This window comes from Mauremys mutica, chromosome 2 (assembly GCF_020497125.1).
Source record: "Mauremys mutica isolate MM-2020 ecotype Southern chromosome 2, ASM2049712v1, whole genome shotgun sequence".
NCBI lineage: Eukaryota > Metazoa > Chordata > Testudines > Geoemydidae > Mauremys > Mauremys mutica.
Window position 1 is genome coordinate 85,032,487 of NC_059073.1, and position 19,716 is coordinate 85,052,202.

Here is a 19,716-nt window from a genome sequence, read left to right on the forward strand (position 1 = left end):
TAAATTTTCATCTAGAAAGACAACTATATTAAAAAAAAAAGTTAAAACTAAAGTAGCAGCAATTGTAAGGAAAAAAAATACCCTTTTACCAGAGACCTCTTCTGATGCCAGGCACAAGGTGACCCATTAAATAATCTTACTGTATTATGGACCTGGAAAAGCCCTGATGCTAAGGAGTCTGTAAATGGAGCAGCAAAGACAAGTGAGACATCAGCTTCACCTCTCTCTACAGTCACTTCAACATCATCTTCCAGATGATCTTTGGCCCAATTCTCTGCTTAGTTATACATTCCGCAGTCTTATACCTGTGCAAAGTGACTACAAAGTGGACATAAAATGCTACCAATCAACAGTTTCCACTCATTGGTGATACCATTTTACACTCACTTTGCACTCTCTAAGCCAGATTCTCCTCTTGCAGCAGCATAACCTTATTGATTTAAATAAAGTACCCCCTAATCTACACTATCAGGCCTGCTTTGAACGAGTGTCAATGTCCACACAAGGTGCAAGGCAAAAGAGAATCCAGCCTCTTTCTTATTAGAAGATATTTCACCAAATAAGCCCTGATCTTTGCAAATTCTGAGTGGGATCCCTAAGGGAAGCTGTCACCCATCTCCAAGTTAGTTTTCTTATGTAATTAAACAAACGTGACAAAAATGAAATTGTGAATTTTCCATTCACAAACATATTATAGCTATAGATGAGGGAGTACTTTTAACATTGTTCAGAAGTATGCTCTTACAGTATGGCACCTGCAAATGTATAATAGGACGTAATATTGGACACACAATGTCCAGCCATTTACAAAGTAAATCAAGACTATATGGAGGAAGGACACCTTGTATTGAAGACACTGGTTTGAGACTCGAGAGCTGGGTTGAATTTCCAGTTGAGCCATAGACTTTATGACCTTGAGCAAGTCATGTAAATGCTCTGTGCCTCAATTCTTGGTTTTTAAAAGAGGGCTAATACTACTTTCCTACATCATAGTGGTGTTACCAGGATAAATCCATAAATTCTAGCTAGGTACACAGATACTACAGTGAGGGAGACAGCATAAGAACCTAGATAGATATGCATATGAATGTTAAATATCAATTTACAATTAAAAACAGAATAGTGTCCATATTTAAAGGAGGATACCAGTCATTTGAATCTGTCAATTTTACGTAGGCTTCCATGCTGCATAATCTGAAACTAACAAACACCCATACATATACAAAGATTTGCCTGGGTTTTAGCATTGCAATTCCTGCTTTGACAGAAGTTGTGCGAGCCATTTTAGCTATGCAATTTTAAACATGTAAGGGCAATTGTTTTAAAAAGTTACAGTAATTCTAAAACGATCAAATGCTTCATGTGATAAGATTGAATTAAAGAACTTTGAAATCACAAAAGGACTGATGTAACTTCCACTGAAGTCAATGAGAGTTCTGCCATTGATTTCAATTTGAACTGCATCAGGACCAAACTTAGAACAAAATTTAAAACTGTGGGCCAAATCACCCCAACCATGGGAAACACTGGGAAGGAGAGAAAAGAAAGGAAAAATGCAGATTTCCCCCAGCCTTCATCCAATGAGCAAGGGTTCTGCCCAACCCCCAGAGATCTGCAAGAGGCCATGGCTATCTGCACTAGCCCTGGGGCCTTTTACCAACCCCTGACTCCTGGTTAGAGAGGCCCACTGGAATAGTCCATGAAGGGGAGTTTCAATGCGTTGGGGAGGCATGAAACAGATACTGAAGCCTGAGTCTACATTAACATTTTTGCAAAATCCCCACACGCTAAGAGAGGTAGGAAAGAAGAAAAGGGGAACACATGTATTCCCTGGCCTTCCCCCTTGGTGCATTCCTGGAAGCACGAAGCTCCCCCTTTGGAGGTTTTTGACTGGGTAAGAGACACAGGAAGAAGGAACGCGCGCACGCACACACACACACACACCCTACCTTTCCTTTATAACCAGAGTCCCCTTCAGGCACAGCACTGGGGAACAATCTGGCCCTTTGTGATTAAAAATAAAATATTTTTAAAATAACCCTATCAGAGTTCAAATCTACCCAGAATGACACCTTTAAACAAACAGTTGAGATAATCAAGAAGAGAAAGATTTTTTGATAACTCTAAATATGTGCATAGGCAAATGTTTCAACTATCATTAAGAACTTCTATTTATTTGAAAACATGGTGGAGGGAAACATTCTTCAGTACTAAATTCAATTGACTTGTTATATCCCATTTTTGTATTGATCTTAGCCATTCACCAAATTAAAAAAGAATCAGCAATTTGGCTAAATTTAAAAACAAAAAACAAGAGAGGCCAGTGATAGTGACCTCAAAAGAACAAAAAACATTTAGTGGGTCTATTTTGTGCTGCCACAAACCAGTGCAATGTCACCAACAGTACTCTTATCTGTAAAGGGTAACAATCAATTGTTTGACAGAAACAAAGGACAGCTCAACAGGAAATCAACCAACACAGGACAGATGGTCACTGATTCAAGTTTCACCCCTCCCCACTCCAAAAATAGGCTTAAGAGGCATTTTCTGTTACCAAGCAACAGTCCAAAGGAAGGCATAAATCTTTTACTTCGTGTTATTCCTCCTCCCACCTCCAATATACATAGTTTAATCTATTAGAATATATATGTACCAAAAAAATTTAATGGATAAGTAGCAGGTTTTCTTTTTTTTGTTGTTGTTGTTATTTTAAATATGAGATCAAGCTGATGTGCATCCCCTAGCCAGTTTGCCTTTCAGGCAAATATTTCCTATATTACTAGACAAGCATCCTACTACCAAAATACCTTACAAAATTCTTAAGTGATATACTAATACAATGTTAGTAAATGAACTGCATTGTGGTCAACTACTGTTTTAATAAAATCCTAATAATAATTATAATGGTCTCAGTCATCTCAGTCATTTTTACATATGACTTGACATGACTGATCCCACACTTATAGGACCCTCATTCATCTTTCCACTCCCCACAAAACATCACCAAAGATGACATTTGTTTATAAAGACTTGCTAAGAATTACCTTAATCCACAACTCCACACCAGCAATTTTGTCCTTACAATATAAAAAGTGTTTTTCTAAGATACATCAACTATGCTTTGAATCCAATAATCATCTGTTTTCACTGAACTCTAAAACAGAAAACTGGAAATAAGAATTTCTTATAAAGCCTTCACATTTACAACATATTCCATTTGGATGCAAGGCAAATGGCTCCTATATGTCTGCAACCTACAATGATCCAAAATACAGATATTTTTAAAGGCGAAAGCAGAAAGGAGTTTGAAAAATGCCACCAACATCACTTCTCTGCTCAGCCTCAGGAAAAAAGATGAAGGGACCAAGTGTGTTTGTGTGAGAAGAGACTGGAGGAGGGGAGGGGGGCGGGGAAGGGAGGCTGGGGTGTAAAAAAACAATGGCTCTGAAATTCAGATTAGGATCAAGAAAGAACAAACCAGTTTGTTTGACCCCATATCATACAAACTGGTAATGAAAGGGCTAGCCACAAAAGAGATGTAGTTAAATTTAAGCATACAAAGAGTAATCTGCAATAAAAGATTTACAATTATGGCCCATACAAAAATTAAATGGAAAAATACCAGTTTGCCAACAACTGGGTAATCATCCTTTAAAAGTGTGGACCCCTGGATTACCATTGACACATACTTAGACTACTAAAACATATGGCCACATTAAAAAAAAAGGGGGGAGGGGGAGAAAGAGAAAGGTTGTGACAGCATGTGGTCTGCAAATGCTTTATTTACTTGCTCATCAACTGCTGCTTGCCTTCCAAGCCATTTCTGAAGACCTGATGCTGGAAACAGTACATCTAATTTTCAGAACGGATTTAATAAAATCACTTTAAAATGAGCTAGATACTTGTAGGGCAACAAATGTAGGTAAACAGAGTCATAGATATGTGCTTTTTTACAACAGCCCACGAAGAGCCTTGGACATTAAAATCCATTTTACTGAGAAAGTTTGTGGTCAAGACATTGGATGGGCTCTACTCTTCAGCTACTGCAACAGGATCTCTCATAGAAACTAAAGACAGGCACAACAGATACATGTTTATGTCCCTTTAAAATTAATGGGAGTTTTGGATGTACAGGATCAAGCCCCTTAAGCAGGGCTGGCTCCAGACCCCAGCGCGCCAAGCGCACGCTTGGGGCGGCATTTTGCCGGGAGGGTGCCAGGTGGCTCCGGCGGACCTCCCGCAGGCATGACTGCAGAGGGTCCGCTGGTCCCGCGGCTTCGTTGGAGCATCCGCAGGCGTGCCTGCAGGAGGTCCACTGGAGCTGCGGGACCAGCGGACCCTCCGCAGGGACATCTGCAGGAGGTCCTGCGGAGCCACGGGACCGGCAATCGCCAGAGCGCATCCCGCAGCGCGCCACCCTGCTTGGGGCGGCGGAATTCCTAGAGCCGCCCCTGCCCTTAAGGCCAAATTCATTGTCCTGAATGGAGCTGCATGGGTGTAAACCGACTGCAGGATTTGATCCTTTGTCTCATTCAAAGTTCAGGAGCTTAAGAGTGCAGCACTGCAGCATCTGCACTAACCCAAGTCCAGGGTCCTGAAGGGAGGCTGGAAACAAGAACTCTGATGCCCAGTGATAAGAATAATATCTAGGTCATACTTAGCACTTCTCATGTGTGATTCTAAAATCACTTTACACAGAAGGTCAGTATCATTACCCCCGTTTTACAGATTTGAGAATCTGTGACACCAGGAGATGAAGTGACTTGCCCATTGTCACAAAGGATGCTCGCAGCTGCATCGGGAATACAACTCAGGTCTCCCAAGCTCCAGTCTGGTGCTCTCACTGCTAGGCCACACTGCCTACCCAAAGTGAATCAAATTGGCATGAATGTATATTGATGAAGGACATGACCAACACATTCCATAACCTTGGTTTTATTTCTTTACAGTTTTTAATAATCTTGTAATTGAAGCCTGTTTCTTTAATGATATTCCTCTCCCTTCATCGTGCAGACATTCGTTATTCACAAACAGAAGGATGTATACAATGTTTTTTTAAATGTAAAAAGAGAATACAAGTTATTAATATATGTTTGCACAATTTAACAACTAAGTTAAATTATAGGCATATTAACTTTGACAGTTTATTTTAACCCCAATGTAATTAAATAGTTTGGAATGTATTCCTGAAACCTGATTCAGTCACCTGTGCATCTTTTCCCTTCATATCCTGTTATGCAAATCATAACATGAAATAATTAAATTTTAAGTTACAGTTTTATTTGTGCTTTTACTGTAGTTCTGAAACAGGGAAACAGTAAATGAAAAAAGTTAGCTAATTCTAGAATTTTTTCACTTTAGCATGTGAGAGCTATTTACTTCTATATACCTAGGACAAACAGAAAATGACTCGGTCCAAATGAAAATACACTGTCTCTGAGCTAAAAGTCTCCAGATACATTTAAATGTAAATGTATCACTCACAAAGTAGTGGTAATATCAAAGCCACACAATTTCCAAACTACATTTACTCCAAATCCCCATCTATACTGGCACTGAAACAATGTTTCCAGTTTAAAAATTCCTGTTAACAAGGATTAAACAGTTTGCTCCCTCTGTCTAGATAATACGTCACTATTTTAGAAACCCAGGTCCCTTGACCTGGTCTAAGGTATTTGGCATCATTTGACCTTCTACCCTAAATTAGGAAATTCTTCAGAGAAATAAACTGAAATCCTGAATTGACCCAAACTGATCCTAGCCAGATTCCCATCCTGATTGCCAAATAGTATATCATCCTCCAACCAAGCCTAGAACAAAAGATTGTGAATTAGTTATGTCTCGCCTACGCTGGCCAGGTGAACTATGTTTAAATTATGTTACTTTAAACAATAGCTCCACTGAAAGTGTTTCAGCTGTAGCAGAGATGGAGTCTAAATGTCAGCCTAAAGCGCAAAATTCAAGACCCTGCAGAGTTCCAAGGCATTAAGCCATCAAGAAAAGCTCAGGTTTAAAAAAGGGGGAAGGGGAGAAGAGGCAAAAAAGGGGGGAATTGTGCTTATTATTTAAAAATTCTATTAAGTAAAAATGCGAATGGCTACAAAAAAGTATAGAAAAGACTAGTAAATGTCTTGTCTATATCTGGAATTCAGCTATAGGTAGCCAATAACCAATGTAGCATACTGGTGCAAACTCCAAGTATTGGCAAGGAAAGCCATGTCCGTTAAACCTCACTAGGACACAAACATATTTTTTCCAATATCCTCTAAGAGCTCTATGCCTGAGCTCTTTCCTAATCTGTTTGTTGCCAGCCTATTCCCAGAAAGGGCATTCTTTGTATTTCTCCATATTTATCTCTTTTTCTCTGGCATTCATTATTATATCATCAGAACAGCAATATTAATTAATTTATTCTCATATCCCTGCAAGATGGAGAACAGAAGTACAGAGAGATGAAGTGATTTGCCTAAGGTCACACAGGCAGTCTGTGCCAGAGCTGGGAACGGAACCCAAGTTCCAATCAAGTGTCTTTACTGAAAGGCTATCCTTCTCATGAGCAACATGACCACCTCACAGTTTAGGTGCATATAGGAGTAAGGAGCATCAAGGGTTGGAGGATTTTCATGAGAGCATCCTTGTGGAGTGCCTGTCTCCTCCACGCACTGTCCCAGACCACACTTTTCTTGTCCTTTTGGGATGGGGTTACAGCTGTAACAGTTCTTCTCGATGCAGTATTAATGTGCCAGGGAACTTCTTCCCAAAGCAGAGAGTTTCTCAGTGAACACGTCATCTAGTATGGCTGATTTCTGATTCCTCCCCCTCTGTCTGGCCACATATGCCAATTTTTCATGCAGACTCAACCACATGTTGTTCATGAAGAGGATTATTTACTCATTTTGAGCAGGGGGAAAAGTATACCATATAAACTCCACCCCTCCTTTCACAACAGGAGATTAAAAAAAAATCCATCAACATTTGCCCATTTCCCCACCAGGTGCACAGCATCCTATTACAGCACAAGTAGCAGCTAGAGCTAAACTGCCACCGACACATCACATGAGCATACCATACAAGTATATACTGAAGATTAAAACCAAGCACATACATACAATTGAGTCATTAGAAGTGCATACTGATGTATGCAGCCTAGGTTATATATGATACAAGAGGAAAGACTGCATAAACATTTTCAAATGTTTAGATTTGTACAAGCCATCTTTAGCCAAGCAGTACTGCAAGCTGCACATCAGAGTCCTTACAAGCAATTCTCTCATGTTACAATTTCCCTATACTTTGTTTTATTAAAAGAAAAAAAATCCCTTGACCTACTAAGAGAGACAGATGCCTATACTGAGTAACAACGTAATCTTATTTCTGTATCTCATGTTCCTCCTTCCATTCCAGATGTATACATTAGCCTCACTTGTTTGTCAAGTCCACCATTGAGATTGTTAGCTCTAGAGCAGGGAACCATCTGTGTTTACTGTACAGTGCACAGTACACCTCTGGGCACTTTAAATTATGAAATAATAAATACTGCTGAGTTTATGTTCCAAAACATGGGATTTTTCTTTTTGTATCACTAGGAAGAGGACTGCAGCTTGACAACCTCCTGCCACTGAAGTCATTTAACCACTGGAATAATTTACCAAGAAGTTAGGGTAGATTCTTCATCACTGGCAATTTTTTAAATCAAGATTGGATGTGTGTCTAAAATACATGCTCCAAGGGTTATTTTGGGGGTGTCAAATGGCCTATATTGTACAGGAGGTCAAACTAGATGACCGTAATGGTGGCTATCAAACCTTTAATCTTTGTGCAGCAAAAGATCCCTTTTAGTTGGAGCAATATGCAGAAACAAAGGTGCAGCAGCCTCTAAGCCCTATACCACCAGCTCCCAAAACTGGTAACACAGCTGGAAGGGAACTTTAGGACCTTGATGGTATCACTCAGCGCTAGTCTCACAGTTGTACAGTAATTATATTTATGTAAAAACAAAAACCACACCTATTAAGTTACCAAAACAACAACAAAAACTTCCACTCCCCAAAATTAAGTTAATTACTTAGCTTAACCATCAATGCCCTCAGGAAAAGCCTCCAGGAAAAGGTGGATCTTATACCATACCCTAAAGGTCAACAGACTCCGGGTTCTATCAGGCTAGCAGGAAAAATTCCAAAGTTGAAGACAGTCCATCAGAAATGCCTTACCACCAGGCCTTCAAATATACACAATGCTACAGAGAATGCCTCAGCCACCCTTGACTAACAAACATACAGGCAGAGAGAAGTCATCTCTTAAGAGGCCAAAACCAAATCCTATAGGTCTTTATAAAAATAAATAAATATCAACAGCCTGAATCACACACAGAATCCATTAGGAAGCTGGTGCACCCTTGGAGAACTGGTATAATACAGTGGCGGATTTAGAGTGAAGCTCAGCACAGGGCCTCACTAATTTTTGGGGCCCCTCCTTGGGACTCAGCCAAGAAAAAGAAGATTCTCACTTATCTCCACCCCCCTTCCCCATTTTTCATTCTTTTTTTCCTTCATCCTCCTCCTATAAGTAATAGGAAGCAAATGAAAATAAAGTGAGGTACCTTGATAGTTTTTGTAGTCTAACTTATTTTTCCACAGACCAATTGAAAATTGCTGAGGGTCTTGGCAGACCACTTAATGATCTTTCCAAATATTGTTTGTACCATTAGCTAACTATTGTAAAGCGTTTTGGATAAGAACACTTTGTAAAAAAAATGCAAAAAACATTGGGGTGCATGGTCTGGCCAGGACTTAGGGTGCAGTAGGGGGCTCAGGGCTGTGGGTGCAGGGTCTGGGAGGACGTGAGGGTGCAGGAGCAAGCAGGCTGGGGGTTGGGGTGCAGGGTCTGACCAGAAGTTAGGGTGCGGGAGGGGGCTCAGGGCTGGGGCAAGGCTGTGGAGCGCTTACCTGGAGTAGTTCCCATTTTGTGCAAGGGGTGCAGGTAGGGATGTGGGGGAGGTACAAGAGTCAGGGTGGGCAGGGGGCTGGAGGTGTGGGGGGTGCAGGACTCAGGCTGCAGGGTCTGGGAGGGAGTTAGGATGCAGGAGGGGACTCAGGGTTGGGGCAGGAGGTTGGGGTGTGGAGCGCTTACTTGGGACAGCTCCCATTTGGTATGAGGGGTGCAGGTGGGAATATGGGGGGGGGTGCAGAAGCTCCCATTTGGTGTTCAGGGTGGGGGCGTGTGAGGGGGGTACAAGAGTCAGGGCAGGGAGCTGGGGATGTGGGCTGAGGTCGTAGGGGTGCTCCCAGCCCCCTGCCTCACCCCAGCCACCTACCCTGAGAGGCCCCGCCTTTGCTCCACCCTGCCCCGTTTCTACCCTCTTCCCCAAAGCCCTGCTCCTGCCTCTTCTCCACATCCTCCCCCGAGTTCGCTGCTGCCCCGCTCCTCCCCCTCCCTCCTGGAGTGACCTGAGCATGACAAAGAACTGTTTGGTGGCGGGGGAAGCGCTGGGAGGGGCGAGAACACGGCACACTTGGGGGAGGAGGCAGGAAAGAGGTGGGGGAAGGGGTGGCTTGGCTGCTGGTGGGTGCGGACTCTGCAGCAGGAGCCCCAGGGGCCGGCAGGACCAAGCCTTTGCCCTCACAGTTGCCCAGCTCTGGGGTCCCCTGTCATTGGGGGGGCCCCATGCCTGGGCACCCTGTGTTTTACTGTAAATCAGCCTCTGGTGTAACGGGTGCAAAAGGTATACAAGGTTCAAAAGGTGCCACCTTTGGAGAACTGGTGTAATAAGTTTCAGGTGACTAGTAGTGCCAAGGAACCACACAGCTGAATTCTGAGCAAAAAGACACAGAAAGGACTAACAAAATGTTCCACTACAACTTATATAGTTAAACTAATTTAAAATAGCCACCCATATAAGTAACTTTTTAATAACTTTCACGCTATTCATTCTAGCTAAAGCCTAATCTTTAAGAGCAAGGAGATCTACGATCAGCCTTTGTTATTAAAAAGTAAATAACATCCTCTCAATGCATTTCACACCACAGTTACATTCAAGAATTAAATTTCACTTCACATCAAAGGGCCCTGATCATATATACTACTCACACAATTGTTCTTTAAGAAAACCACTAAAGGTGAAGCACATGCTACAGTTGGGAGTGGAATTTGAGTGTCTTTATTCAACATCCTTACAGAGCTAAAGTCAATGAAGGCTTGTTCATGGAACCACTATGACATATCTAATATGCTCTTATGTAACAGTATATTAAGTCTACCCACCCTGTTTTGCTGTTGATTTTATATCTGCTTCCAAAAACTCTTATGGCTCACATGGAGAATATTAAATGAAAGCTTTTGTCACATCTTATCACAGGGACTCAGAAAAACTCCTGAAAATCCTAGCACTGTTGATTTTATTTTCACAATATATTGAGCTTAAAATCTTTGTCTTTCACAACAGTAGCAATTTACAATATTAGTTGATAACATATTTTTTAAAAATCCACTTACCTGATCCCTTATGATCCAGCATGTCCCAAAAAGAGTTTCATGGAAGCCAGGACATCACAGCTTTACACAATAAAACAGGAACCAGCTGCCGTGACTCCAGGAGATACCCAAAACAATAACTACATTTTAGAATCACTTATATAATGTATTGTCTTCCTTTTCACTATTGACATACCATGTAAAAATGCTTCATCCTTGCAGATCTTAAAAAATTACAAATTTATTTGGACTAGCAGTTCCTTAAAGCTGAGTAATAGAAGCTTCAAGTTCTTTGAAAAAAGAAGAGACATTGTAGCAGGGCCTAAAACTAGAAGAATTGTTTTTTACTAGAAGTATGAAGAACCTAATGCCTTCATTAATTTGATGGTGGTACATTTTATGCAAAAGTCACATTTTATACATATACACACACACACACACTAAACTAACATTAAATGTGCTAAAAATAAAATAAAGTTCTCAATTAAGACTTTACAGCTTCCTAGCCAAGCAACATTCCTTTCTGCATGATTAACTCTTAATATAAAGGCTTCCTGAATCGATAAAAAGATATGTTGTAACCACCCCTTCTTCATATATTTTCAAGCCATATATGATTATCTAGTCTCACCTCTTGCATAACACAGCCCACAAAAACTTGTCCAGAAATTGCTGCATCAACCCCATAACTTCTATTTAAATTATGGTATATATTTTAGAAAGGCATCCAGTCTTAGAGACTTCAAGAAGATGGAGCATTCCCCACATCCCTAGATACATTGGTCCAGAGGTTAACTACTGCTATTGTTAAAAAAAAATTGTCCTGTATTTTTAGTCCAAATTTGTTTAGCTGCAAACATTGGACCTCATTATGCCTTTTTTTCCTGCTACCCTGAGGAACCATCTACTATCAGAAATCTCTTCCCCATTTAGGTACTTGTAAACTATGACTAAGACACTTTAATGTTCTCTTGGATAAATAGGTTGAGCTTCTGAAGTCTCTCACAGGAAGGCACATTTTCCAGACTTCAAATCATTTTTGCAGCTCTTTCTTAACCTTCTCCAATTTCTCAACATCTTTTTTAAGTGTGGACATCACAACTAGAAGTAGGTAATACCACCTCCATAATCCTAACTTGATATTTCGCAGATTATGCATTCAATGATCGCACTAAACAGAACAGAATGGCAGATAACTACAGCATCATTCTGGGCATTACCTTCAGATCTTTTCAGTGTTGCTGCACTCTAGGATACTGTCACCCATTTTGTAAGTGTAACCTGCATACTTTAATCTTACATGTGTGACCTTACATTTGCCCATATTAAAATGCATGTTGTTCAAATGAATCCACCTTACCAAGCCATCCAGATTGTTCTGTATAACTGACGTGTCCCCCACATTTTTGACACCTCATCAAGTTGTATCATCTGCAGATTTTATGAATAATGGTTTTATATTTTCTTCAATTATAAAAATATTGAATAGCATTGGTCAAGAACACCAGAACCACCACCACAGAACGAATCTCCATTTAGAGTCAGTTTTTGCAATCAGTTAACCAGTTTTTAACCCACTTAATATGGGCGACACTGACTGTATAAAGCTATGAACACATCCTTATTCTAATCACATTTTGTTCACTGAAATCTACTGTATTTATATTTTATTATGGCACCAAAAATAACCCCAAAATTTTCCCACATGGAAAATCTATATGAACTTCTTACAAAATTAGAAATTATTTGTGTTTATTCCATCAGTATTTCTCTCATTACTTTACGATCCTGTTCAGCATTCTGAACACACCCCAAACTCCACTGAACTCAAGAGGAGTGTGGGGTGTGCAAAAATGTACATTAAAGGCCTGAATTTGCATGTTAAAATACAGTATTAACTATTACTGTTTTTCTCCCTCAAAAAAGCTGTTTTTAACATAAAGGTTATTCTAGGCAGTGTTTTTGCATTGTTATTCATACCAGAGATATTCTTTTCAGAACATTTGTAAAGAAAAGCTCTGAGAAGATAAGATTTTTCAAAACCTGCACTGCACAAATACAATTGTATCATTTTATTGAGACAGTGAAAGTTTGTTGTCACTTTACCTTTGTTAATGTAACATGACTATTCAAATGACTTCAGAATATAACTATTTTCATTGCTTGTTAATATCTAATAAGGTGAAGTTCACAGCATTAACCCCACAAAGGATATCCTTGTCAACATGTGAAGGCCTACTCCTGTCTCTCCATTTGTTAGCTGTACTTCACAAACCGTTCTCTTTTCCAGGCTTATCTTCTATAAACAACTGAAAACATCTCTTCTAAATTCAACCACCTATTATGTAAGAGAGATGGTGCAAGAGTATGCAAAATTTTAAGTCCTGAAGGGGCCATATCTTCTAAAGTCAACCACCTAATACATGAGTTGCTTAAAATCTTGAAGGGGCTATATAGTCTAAGATGTAAAACCAAAGCTCTGATACACTTTCACATTAAAGATTTCATGATACTTTTCACAAGAGTAAGGATGTGATTTCCTGGCATCTTGCCCAAGTTCCAGGTTTTGTCAATTACCTATCCAAATGCCCCCTGTTGTTTCAATTAGGCATGGTATTCTTCTTCACTTCCCATCTTGAATTACTGTGGACTGCTGCTAAGCCTGGTTAACAGCTGCCACATTTCACCCAGAGTTGGCTGCATTTCAGTGGTTGGTGAAACAATTAGAAACAGAACATACACATAAAACATAAAAGCACGTTAGGATCTTTTTGAATGAAATATGCTACACAAAAGAAAGGCACACTACTCAAATTTTTATTTTCATCCAGGTTAGATAACAATTATACCATATTAAAGTGTCCTGAAAATATGTAATGAAATTTTGGGCAAAGACCCATTAGATTGTCTTGTTTATCCCACTACTAATTGGTGAACTGTTTCCTACAGTTTATCCTTGAGTACTATTTCTGTCTAGTTTTAGATGCCTCAGCAACTGTGTGTCTCAACAAGAACTCTCCTCCACACACACAACCACATTTAGCCTAAAAAAAATATTTTGCTCACTGTTATCCCATAACTCCTAGACATAGCTGTTTGAATTATGTTAAACAATTCCTCTCCTTCCTTGTGTTTACAAAGTGCAGCAACCCAGTTCCACTCAACTTTCAAGGACCAGGGCTTATATTTATGGTCTTAAGAAAACTTTGAACTAGCCCTGATTTGGGGTGTGTTTTGAATTTATGCAAACATTTCACATAGCTATACTATCATCCCTTTGTTCCATGGTATAATGCCTCTGCACAGGATAATAAAAAAAAAATCACATTTTTAACCATATCATAATACAAGCTCAACATTCAACTTGTCCATTATCTCCCAACTCTCTCAATATTCCCTCTTGTAACACAGTATACACATAGTGCACTTGCAATTTACACCAGGGCTAGATTCACAAAGGAACTTAGGCATGGTTACCCTGAACATTGCTATGCCTAACTTTCAGGAGCCTAGAAAAATCAATGGGATGCACAAAGCCTGTGCTAGGCACCTAGCCTCCCTATATAATGAATGGGGAGGGACAGATGCCTCAAAATGGGATTTACAAAAGCCAGCACCCTAGGCAGCTCCTCACCAAAACTAGCCAATGGGAGGTGTCAAACTGAGGGGCTTGTGCTAAACCCTGCCCCCCCTCTGAGATAGGTACCTAAATCCAAGCTGCAAAGAGGCATCTTCTTCTGCTTGGGATTCTTATCTGCAAACCCTGTCTTGGCATTGAGCACCTACACAGTTTTGGTATGAAGCCAGGAGCAAAAGAGGAAACCACTTCCCTTATAACTTTTAGCCCAGTAGTTAGGGTAGTCACCTGGGATGTGGGAGACCTCCAGTTCAAGTCCACCCTCAAGCTGAAGGGATCTGAACAGGGATCTGCCACCTCTCAGGTGAGTGCCCTAATCACTGGGATATTGTCATGTGGGGTTCCCTCAGTTTCTCCTATTGAAGCTGTTCCATGGTGGGTAAATAATTAAGGAAAGTCATTGGAGCCAGGGGACTAGATCCTGGATCTCCCACCTCTCAAGTGACTGATCTAACCACCAGGCTATGTAGTCATTCTTATGTTTGCTTGCAGGGCCGGCTCTACAGTTTTCACCGCCCCAAGCAGCGCACCGAATTGCCCCCGTGGACGGTGGGGGCAGTCCGTGTGCCCTTAGGGCGCCATGCACGTTTCCGCAGCGGTGGCAATTCAGCAGCAGCTTCTATGTTTAGCTGAAGCTGCCGTGGACAGCTAAACATAGAAGCTGCTGCCGAATTGCCGCCGCTGCAGAAACGTGCGTGCTGCCATAAGGGCACACGGACTGCCCCCGCCGTCCGCGGCGGCAATTCGGCGCGCTGCTTGGGGGCAAAACAACAAGGACTGCCGCCCCTTGCAGATTGCCACCCCAAGCACCAGCTTGGAATGCTGGTGCCTCGAGCTGGCCCTGCTTGCTTGCTCGCTGTCTCTGGCATAATGATTCTTTCACTGTTTATTCACAATGCGACACCTTCAAACACACCAGAACATCCGATAGCCCAGTTAGGGCACTCACCTGAGAGGTGACAAATCCCTTCCCCCTCTTATGTAGGTCTCAGCGGTCTCCCATGAGTACCCTAACCACTGGACTAAAAGGAGTGAGAGCGCTACTCCTCCATTTTGCATAAGACCACCTATAAGGACCCAATCCAGTAGGCAAGCTCAGAGAAAACCTACTGGACTGGGCCCCGCAGGCAAGTCAAGCAGACAAACCCTTACTTTTCCCCCATATGTGCATCGGTCTGGGGCTTAGGTGTCCAGATGCCCAGCAGGGGCTGAAACACACGTGCTCAGAGGCAAAACTTTACTGCAAAAACTGAGGTGCCAGGTGAGTTTACATGCCTACAAAGCTGGGAAGCAGTGATGTGGAGGTTTTTTAGATCTCATGAGACCCGATTCTGGGATTTAGGCACATAAAATGGCAGCTAGGCATCTAAATCCTTTTGCAAATCTAGTCCTACTGCGTTATTGCCTACTCCCAATATTTCTGGTTGGCTGTAATATTGTAATAATCTGGGGTGACAAAATGTGCAGAAACATGCAAAATATTTTATACTAATTTATTTTATTAAATAATTCAAAAATACATGCTTTGCAAGCACTGTGAAATTTTAAGGCTATACTGCATATTTGTTAACCTATCCAAACAGGTATTTGTACTTTCAGGTATGAAACCAAACCCTGCTCACAGTTAAGCATGCACTTAATTATACTCATGAGAGTAGTCCATAGTTTCTGTAGGACTACTTATATAAGTAAAATTATGCACATGTTTAGGTTCCAAGCCTGAAAGCGTTAGATGATTTTTCTAATCTTATCTCCTAAAAGGCTGGGGAATATACAGAGATTTTTTCTTCTCTTGCAAACAAAACAAAACCAAACCAAAACACACCAATTCCATAGCTTTTTGTTTTTAAGAGAACTTGACTAGCAATTTCATTTGGATAAGGGTTTATTAATGTCTTCAGAAAAAATAAAGTCTCTATATGATGGAATTAGTGGGGAAGTAACACTGAATTAATGTTCACATAATAGGCTTGGCAATCAGTATAAGGCCTTCATGTTTATTTATAGGTCAAATACCAAACAACAGAGGAAAAATAAAGCGGAATATACTGTATACTTAGGCCTTTCAGATGAAAAACTGCTGGAATCCTTCTGCCAGTCCTTCAATCTGGTAGGACTTTGTGAAGGGCCACCCAAACTCTCTCTTATCAGGTCAAGTGCAAGAAACTATTGTCAACAGGAGTTAATACCTATTGAGTCTATTAGCTCTAAATAATTTTTAAAAAAATCCTTCTTTTGTGACTTCCACTAATCTCAAATTATGAAAGACTATTGTTCTTTTAACATCTTTTTATTTATAATTTTAAATAGTTTTAATTATATTTCATTTGAACTGTGTCATTTTGTGTGGAAAAAATAAAATAATATATTTCCCTAAAAACATTTATTTCATGGGGAAGCCACCACAGTCACTAATTCTGGGAAACCAAAAGGCATGTTTTGATCTCACACTTTCAAGGTATTTGCCAAAGACAGTAAACATTTATGGTCCTGATCCTACAAACACATATGTGCTGAACTTTGAGTATGTGACATAATGTGCTTAAAGTGCAGCATATGCATTAGTGTTTGCAGGTTTGGGGCCATTGAGCTGAGACGATTGGTCTACCCTCCAAAATACTTCAGGGTTCAAACATTTCTCCATAAAATTAAAGCAAATATGATGGGTTAAAATGTTGTTCTTTCAAAATAATAAAAGGAAAATTATTGGAATTTTCAGATTACTCAGATGCTTTTTGAAAACTGCATCCCACTTCACTTCAAAACCAGTTTCCCAAACTTGTTTTACACTAGCAAAGAAGTCAGGCAAGTGAGAGAATGTGACAATAAAGGAAATCATTAAAAAGAAAGCCAGCTTGTACTTCAAAGTGACAAGAGGTACCCTGTAGTTTAGCAGACGTATTATGATCAAAAGCATTTGCTTTTTTTTATCATGTGGAACTTCTTAAAGTAAGCCTCGCTAGACAATTCATGCAAATAAAGACTAAAGCCAAAATAAATTAATCAACAACAGAATTAGTAAAATACTACGCTGCCATCCTCCCATTATTTATATATCCCTTGCCTCGTGTCTCAGAGTAAAACTACGGTCACCTCCAACTGTCAACACATCAGTGCGGTTCACGCACACAGCAAATAATCCCAAAACCATACGGCAAAAGAGGAAAGCCCAAGTGCGCCTTCATTGTCAACATGAGCAAAATGCGGGCTCGGGCGTTTCGGGAAACGTTCATCAACAAACCCCACCCCGGGACCTGATCCACCCCACCCCCCCTTCCTGACACTAGTTTATTAATCGAGCTATACCGGCATCTCGCTAGCAGCAACGCAACTGAGCCGCCTATTGGCGAGCCTTTGGCCTAGTAACTTTTGGGGAGGGAGAAGCTACAGAAGAACCAACCACCTGCACCCCCCGAATCCCTCCCACGCCCAGCGGCGCCGCCGCGCCACCTTCCCTCCCGAGGGGTTTCCACGCGCGCAGCTGCCCGAGCCCCGTGGGGCTTGCCCCCGGCACCGCGCTACTGCCCTGCACGCAGAGCGGTAACAAAGGGCCGGAGCCCCGGAGGGCTGATGCGCAGCCAGGGTAAATAGGCGTTATGCTGACAGAGCTCAATTAACTCCGAGCCGCGCTCCCGGGGTGACTGACACAGCGAGCGAGCAGCGGACCCCGCTCCCTGCCTCAGCTCCGCTACCTTTGTGTCCTCCCCAGCGGGGCCAGGAGAGGCTCAGGCGAGCCAGGGACCCCGAGCCGCAGGGCCCGGCCGGGGCCGCCCCTTACCGTGCGGGGCGGAGAGAAGGGTCCAGCGCGCTCCGAGCCCCCCAAAGCCCCCTTTTCCCCGCACGCCGAGAGGCTGCGCTGCGAATCCCCTGCCTGCGCTACCGCCGCTGGTCTCTCCCGCTGGGTCTCTGGCTCTCCGGCTGGAGGAGGAGAGGGGAGGAGACGGGGGCGGACCCCGCAGGTGCCGCCCCTCGTGCTCTGACAGCAGGGGAACGGAGTCAGCTGGGGGGCCGGAGAGCTGGGGCCGGGGGGAGCGCGAGAAAGGTGGAGCTGGGGGCTGGTCGGGGCCGGGGGGAGCGCGAGAAAGGTGGAGCTGGGGGGTGGTCGGGGCTGGTCGGGGCGAGAAAGGTGGAGCTGGGGGCTGGCCGGGGGAGCGCGAGAAAGGTGGAGCTGGGGGTGGTCACCGCCTGTCTGTGGAGGGGGAGGTGAGAAGTGGAGCTGGGGTTGGTCAAGGCCTGCCTGGGAAGGGCGGGGTGAGAGGTGGAGCTGGGGCCGTTGAATGTCCGGTTTGGGGCACCGCAGCAGGGCTGGCAGGCTCCCTGCTAGCGCCGTGGCCCACGCAGTGCCCGGGTCAGGAAGCAGCCAGCATGTCCGGCTCCTAGCCTTAGGGGCTGCCGGGAGGGAGGGGGCCCACATACTGCCCTGCCCGCAGGTGCAGCTCCCGTTGGCTGGGTCAGGGCGAGGGGATGAACTAGCGCCACTTGCAAGCGCTCAGCAGGCAGCTGTTGAGGGGTTCTGTGGTGCACGCTTCTCCCATTGCTACCCGGCCCTCTTCTCCTCGTGTGTCTGGGCTCAAGCTGCAGCACGTGCCCTGCTGTGAACCGCGCGGTCTGTCGCCCCATCGACGGCACCCAGGAGTTGGAGGTATGTGTATCCCCGTCTCCAAGTGCTGGGAATCCCCATCCCCCTCCCTGCACCCCTATCCCCCCCTCCCCACCCACCCACTGCCATCCCCCATCACTGTATCCCTCCCCATCCTTACTCCCCTGCATCCTCATCCCCCTGTCATTGCATCCCTCCTCCATCCTGTCCCATCCTGACCCACACACCTACTACCCATCCCAGCCCTGTAGCCTTTACAGTGCTCTCCCTCCCATTCTCTCCACCTCCCAGAACCACCATCCCCATGGCCCTCACCCTCTACACCCCTGCAGCCCATTTACCTCCATACACTGCTGCACTCCCATATATCACTATCCACCCTAGTGTCCCACACATCCTCATGCACTTGTAGCCTTCTGCCGGCCCCTGCATCCCCATCCATCCCACATACTCCTCCTCTCTCCTTCACTGCCTCCTCTCATCCCCACCCTGCTCTCATCCTTGGCCTCCTTCCCTCTCCATCCACTCTCCTTCCCCCCCCCCCCGCCATCTTTTCCCCTCCAGACCACCCTCCTCCCTTCCCAGCTGGGTGGTTTAGGCAGCCCCTGGAAAAGTGTATGAAAAAGTGTCTCTGTGTAGGCAAGCGTGCGCATGCATGCATTGTATGTGTGTAAGAAACTGTGTGTCTTTGTGTAGGGAGGTGTGTGTATTGCTGCATGTGTGTATACCGGTGTGAATAAAATTTGCAGCCAAACTTGGACTTTTATTCCTTTTGCTGGCTTGTGCACAAAAAAAATTATTGACATAAAATGTGTGTATTCATTTCATAACAAGTTTTTAAAAGAGAAAGGAACTCTAAAAGAAATGTATTATTTCTTAAAAGGTGGCTGTTGTTGACTAATAATTGCAGAAGAGCCAGTGTATCATCTCCCCCCCTTTGTCTAGCTACATTATAAACTCATTGCAGACTCTCTCTTTTTATGTATATGTCCAGCACCTACCACCCTGG

General features: G+C 43.0%; 1 protein-coding gene across 5 annotated transcripts in view; it reads right to left on the reverse strand.

Annotated features, from left to right (window-relative positions):
• The window catches only part of GREB1L (GREB1 like retinoic acid receptor coactivator), a 218,130-nt gene extending 200,054 nt beyond the window's left edge, over nt 1-18,076 (reverse strand). For 2 of the 5 annotated variants that reach the window (XM_045008100.1, XM_045008097.1), the window contains exons 1-2: nt 17,886-18,018; nt 10,492-10,585 (exon numbers count right to left, since the gene is read on the reverse strand). The gene's annotated coding sequence lies outside the window, so the exon portion shown is untranslated. Of the gene's footprint in view, nt 1-10,491; nt 10,586-17,799 lie in introns of all 5 variants that reach the window. The other 3 variants (XM_045008098.1, XM_045008101.1, XM_045008099.1) reach the window with 3 other exon arrangements.
• Nucleotides 18,077-19,716: the final 1,640 nt, after the last annotated feature.